The sequence below is a fragment of the Otolemur garnettii genome, unplaced genomic scaffold (genome assembly GCF_000181295.1).
Source record: "Otolemur garnettii isolate 467f Iridium unplaced genomic scaffold, OtoGar3 scaffold00017, whole genome shotgun sequence".
NCBI lineage: Eukaryota > Metazoa > Chordata > Mammalia > Primates > Galagidae > Otolemur > Otolemur garnettii.
Genome location: NW_003852412.1, coordinates 26,529,596 through 26,536,032, shown reverse-complemented (window position 1 = coordinate 26,536,032; position 6,437 = coordinate 26,529,596).

Genomic DNA, 6,437 nt, shown 5'->3' with positions numbered 1-6,437 from the left:
AGTTACTCCTGAGAAATTCCAATCTTTAGACCAATAGCACTGCTAATTTTCCAATGATATTTTACATTAATGTATTTTTAAAGGTATACTTTTTATCATTTCAAGGATGTTAGGTAGGAGGAGAAAATGGTAGGTGTACTCAGTCTGATATCTTGGTTAAAAATTACTTCCAACCTTTAGAAAATAGTATTGTTGTGGTCTGATGCTACTAATATTCTCAGGTCTAACCAGCATATAGATTTCATCTTTCAGAGGCCTGAGAAGTAAAATTCGGCTATGGGAAAGATGTTCACATCATGATGTGATGACAGCACTGGGCCTTCTTCATTCAGAGGCTGTATTGAAGAGATTACTCCTGAGTTGATGAATATAATTGGCAATTACTTGAAATCAAAAGCAGAGAATTGTTTGTAAAGTCAGAGGATAGAAAATATATTCTCTGGAGTAAATTTGTGTTAAAATTCTTGGTTTATGGTTGGACACAGTACTCATGTCAATAATACTAGCACTGTTGGAGGCCAAGGCAGGAGGATTGCATGAGCTCAAGAGTTTGAGACCTGCCTGAACAAAAGAAGGCCCCATGTCTCCACGAAATAGAAAATTAGCCAGATGTTGTGGTGGGTGCCTGTAGTCCAAAGCTACTAGGGAGGCTGAGGCAGGTGGATGACTTCAGTATGGGAGTGTGGGGTTGCTGTGAGCTAGGCTGAGGCCATGGCAATCTAGCCTGGGCAGTCGAGCAAGACTCTCTCTCAAAAATAATTAAAAAATAATTCTGATTTATGTTTCCAATGAGGTTCTAAAAACACTTCTATACTAGATTTCAGTAAGCAATTATGATGGTAAAATAAAATTGTGATACAAAGTTATTTTGTAGGCACAAGAAATACAACTGTTAGATTAATAACTTCAAGGGGAGCAGCCAACAACAAGTTGACAGAAAGAACATCAATTAAATAATATAAAAAAGAAAACAATAAATGACAGAATATTATAATTCAGGAAAAATATAAATAATTAAAAAAATAAAATTTTTTTAGCAATATGACTATAAGAGATATATGATCCTATCTACAGTTATGTAAACGGAGAAGAATAGATGAACAGAAGTAATAAGAAAAGATATGATAGAAGAGAATTTATTATCAAAAGCAAGATGTGATTTTTTAAAATACAGAAATAGCTCATAATAATAGGGTGCATTAATTATAGTAAGCATATGTTGGTGAAATTATCATATTCCAAAAGTAGAGTAAAAATATCAGAATTATGTTACTAATAAAGAACAATATGTAGGCCAAAAACAACAGTCTTCTCCAAATATTTCTTTTGGAGCACATCTAAAACAACACATGAAAAAGGATATTAAATATATAATTATAAAGAAAGTTATATTACACTTCCACAAAAACAGAATAGAGAAACAATAGAAGAAGCAATATAATTTTAATGTAAAATAGAATTTAAGAATAAGAAGCATATAACATGTTACTTTTATATTGATAAAAGCTAATATCCACAATGCAGGTTAAATTTATATTTATCAATATAAAAGCAAAATGTTACATGGAGAATAATATGAGTAAAGCTTAATGTATTAATTTCTTATTTCTACTTTAACAAATTTCCATAAGCCTAGTGGTTGAAACAACACAAATCTAGTATCTTTCATTTCTGGATGTCAGAAGTCCTAAAACCAGGGTGTTGACAAGGCTGTTCCTCTGAGGGTTCCAGGAGAGAATCTGTGTGGGTGTTTCTTCTGCTTCTAGAGCCTGCCTGCATTTTGTCTTGTGTCCCCTTCCTTTCATGTCTCCAACCTCCTCTTCTGTCTTTACATCATGCATGCTGATGCTGACACTGAATCCCCTGCTTCCCTCTTCTGAGAACCCTTGTGAGTTCATTTGGGATAATCTGGGATAATCTCCCCCATCAAGGTTCTTAATATAATCACATCTGCAAAATACCCTATGCCGTGCAAGGTAACATAGTCGCAGGTTTTGAGGATTAGGGCATGAGCATGTTTGAGTGCTGTTACTGTGTTTACCACAGCCCACAAGGATTTAATTAAATTTAGCATTCTGCCTAATGAAATTTTTATCAAACCTAGAGTGGAAGCATATTTTGTTTGTATCAAGAATCACTTGCATTACCAATTAACAAACACCATCTTATTTTGTGAAGAAACATTGGAGATTTTTCTATTTAGGTGAAAAGGATTGTTATTATGATACTACTTAACATTTTTCCGTCAATAGAAGCCAATAACACAAATATATAAGAATATATAAGAATAAGTCTCTATCTTAGAAAAGAGATTCAGTTTTCATTATTTTCCAGTGATGTCTAAACAGAAGAATTAATCAAAAACCACTAGAGTTAGTATAGGGTTTAACAAAGTGATAGGATCCTGAAAAAACAGACAAACAGCAACTAAATAACCAAATAAATAAATAAAGTCTTTTAATATATGATCAGGAAATTTTTAGTTTAGGCAATAAACAGTGACCCTTTGTCCTCAGGGACAAAAAGAAAGGGAAAAAATGAAGTTGGGGACTTAAACCAATAATTCTCAACTTGTTGGCATCAGAATATCTTAACACTATTAAAAAGTATTGAGAATGCTAATTACTTTTGCTTATATGAGTTATATCTACTGATATTTATTGCATTAATGATTAAAACAGGGAAATTTAAAAAATATTATTTAGTAATTAATTTAACAAATAATAGTAAAACAGTATGTTAAAATAATCTGAATTTTATGAAAAAAAAAACTATATTTCCAACCCTCCCCCCAAAGTAGTTAGAAAAGTAGCACTGTTTATATTTTTTCAAATCTCTAATGTTAGGCTTAGCAGAAGACAGCTGAATTTTTGTGTACTTCTATATTCATTTTGTTGTGATATGCTGCTTTGCTTAAAGTATATGAAGAAAATCTGTCTTCACACAGATATGTAGTTGGGAAAGGGATGAGTATTTTAATATCCATTTTGGAGAATTATGTATATTCTTCCTTTAACTTGACAAGTAAGTCATTTCTCTCTCTCTCTCTCTCTCCTTCCTTTTCTCTCTTTCTCTTTTTCCTTTAACAAATGGTAGTTTCTTGAAGTGTAGTTGGAATGAAAAGTTTGAAATGACATTTATAAACTTTTTGTATTCTGCTTCTTTAAAATCCATTGGCCTGTGTTGCATGTTGAATAAATCTATACCCATGGCTGTGTAACATGATGCTCTGATCATTTGGAAAATATTTGCTTAATGAGTTTTCAGATTTTCCAAATGTTGACATATTTCATTAGACAATATCTAAAGATGCATTTGTTAATATCACCATTGGTAAGATGTCAAGCTTTAAAATTGTACTTTTTGCTTGAAAGCTCTGAGATTTGGAGATTATTTGCTATGCCAGCCCCATCCAAACTTACCCTGACCAATATAGAAATACTGGGAGACTTTAAACCTTTTTTGTCTTTATAGTCAATGATTCATGATCCATAAGAAAAATAAGCCATTAGTGATGCTTAGATTTGTAAATCTAAAGCATACTTCTAACTTGGATCCATCAGTACTTCACATAAATTCTAGTGAAAATCTGAAAACCATGGTGAGAATCAAAAGGTTTGGCAATACATGGAAGGACAAATTGGAAGTGAGTGAGCATGGAAGGAAAACTGGAGGAAGTGAGGAAACTGTATTAGTAATTTAATTATAGTAGTAAAATTGTATTGGTAATTTACTTAGGCTGGGAGTAGGAGGAATGGAGGTAATGAGATTGTGCTCAAGGCAATGCGTATTCAAGTCTTAGTTATCACCACCATCATTATCATTATTATTGTTGCAAATTATTCAAAGGACTGGACCAGAGGTTAAGTTCTGGGGTAAAAGGAAAAGAATTAATCTAGACTCCAAGGTTAAATCTGCAGGAAAAAGCAAATTTTGGTATTAAAGTTGAGCTTATTTAGGGAAAGTCTGTATTAGAGAGACCTGAATTAGGTTTCTAACATGCCAAATTTTCAAGAATGGCGTTCTGTGGGCAAATGAAAATATATGTATGGGTTCAGAATTCAAGTGAAAGCCCCTAGGCCTATAAATTTTAAAAAATGTGGACATACTGAGTTGATCTAGAAAAATTTTCCCAGCAGAAAAAAAAGAATTTAGCAAAAGAGACTGAGCTAAGAAAAATCCACAAATAAAATGAGAAGAGGAAAAGAAGTCATCGAGGGACAGTGAAGAAGGGCCATCTGTACTATGGGAGGGGAACCAGGCTGTTTCTGGGTGAAAGCATGGCTGCCTCGCCAAGCGCAGCTCAGGCCACTGCAACTGCCGTGGAGGAGACCTGGGCTTTCACAGGTGTTTTTAGGGGCATTGTGGTTAGAAAGCCATTTTATAGGAGATTGTAGAAATTGAAGCAGGGAGTGCAGATCACTCAAAAATGGCAAAAGAAGAAAGGAGAAAACAATAGTAATTGGAATATATCCTTAACTCAATAGCATATTTGTTTAAAAGTGGCTTTTGAAGTTCCTGTTGATGAGAAAGAGCCAGTAAAATGAGAAAAAGGTTAGAGACTGAGTGAGAAATAGGATATCCTAAGTGTTGTAACTGGGCCCTCCAGGGTATGGGAAAGAGTAACATCTAGTTTGACTTTGAAAAGGAATTATGATTTAGATTTAGATTCTATTTGTAAGGAAAATAAGAAAAAAAGAGAAGTTGTTCATGATGATAAGAATTATACCATAGGAATAATGTTGCATCCAGTGTGATCAACTTTGTGAAGATAGAGTCTTCTGCTATGCCTGTCCTTGGGTAGACTTTGTCTGGCATCTGACCACTGGGAAATAGGCTGGTTTTGCATGTGGAATATACTCTGACCACTGAAGATTCACATTTGGTTTTATCTAACACTATATCACAGCAAAAAATGTTAAAAATAATCTTCATTAAGATGAATTATAACTTCAATATAATGAGGCTCTTGTGGAACAATTTCAATGATGAGATTGTCTAAATGTGAAAATCTTCATAAAGAAAGGCTCCAGATATTTGTTTTAAATTTTGTTCAATGTTAGTGAATGTTTCAATGTTTGTATATTGGCAGTTAGGTTCCTGTCAAGTAAAGGTGGTGGTTTTCTTTACTATCTTTTAAAATTTATGACTTAGAAATTAATGTGAATACCTTTCCTTCATGAACGTGTATTACTAAACAAAATCATTTTCATTTTGATCACAATAACACAAATAGAGGTAATATTAATAAATTTACCCATTTTTAAAGAAATTTGCCCTTTGATTTATCCATGCTATAAATGAAAACTGGAATATTTGACTTACTGCACTGCCTGTACAACCCTCCCCATTACCGCCCTGCTCCCCATTCCCTGATCATAGTCCCAGATCTGCATTGTGTTGCAATCACTCCATTGCATAGCTCAACACCCTGCTCTTCTCTCCCACCCTGGTAGTCACTTCAAAAATCCCAATCTTATTTAATTCCAATTCTTTCCCCTTCTGTGCTCTCACACTGGTAAGTAAAGTAGCTGGAGAAAAATCACACATCTATTAAGTGTAAACTTGGATTTTAATGTTACTCATCTGATTCGAATATGCAACTGATTCAATTTCCTCTGTTAGATGCCAAATTTGTAGATAAGACTCATTTGGTTTCCTAAATCACTTTCTCTTCTGCAAAGTCATTTGAGGTTTTCAAGAGATAAAGCCATTTTAAAGGAATTTAATGAATGAGTATCATTTTTGCTTTTAACTAGTGCTGTTATTAATTCATTCAACAAAGGTTTACTTAGTATGTACCACATGGTGGACACTGGGCTGGTCATCAGGAAGATAGACAGGAATGACACAGACAAAGTTCCTGCCCTACAGAATTTACATCCTAGTAGGGCAATCAGATAAGACATAAAAACACATATGAATATAGACCATGTATTAGGGGATGCTAAGTCCTATGGAGAAAAGGAAAAAGTGGTAAAGGCCGTAACTTGTGATAGGGCTTTGTTAACAAGGCTTTCTGACACAGTGACATTTGAGTGGAGACTTCCTCACATGGTGACAGCTGAGTGGAGGCTTCCTCACACTGTGACATTTATCCATGCTATAAATGAAAACTGGAATATTTGAAATACTGTACTGCCTGTACAACCCTCCTCCTTACCACCCTGCTCCCCATTCTCTGATCATAGTCCCAGATCAGGGACTTGTGAGGAAGCCTCTCAGTTCCAGGGGAGGCTTCCTCACATTATGACATTTGAGTGGAGGCTTCCTCACATTGTGACATTTGAGTGGAGGCTTCCTCACATTGTGATATTTGAGTGGAGGCTTCCTCACATGGCAACATTTGAGTGGAGGCTTCCTCACGTTGTGATATTTGAGTGGAGGCTTTCTCACATGGTGACATTGAGTGGAGGCTTCCTCACATGGCGACATTT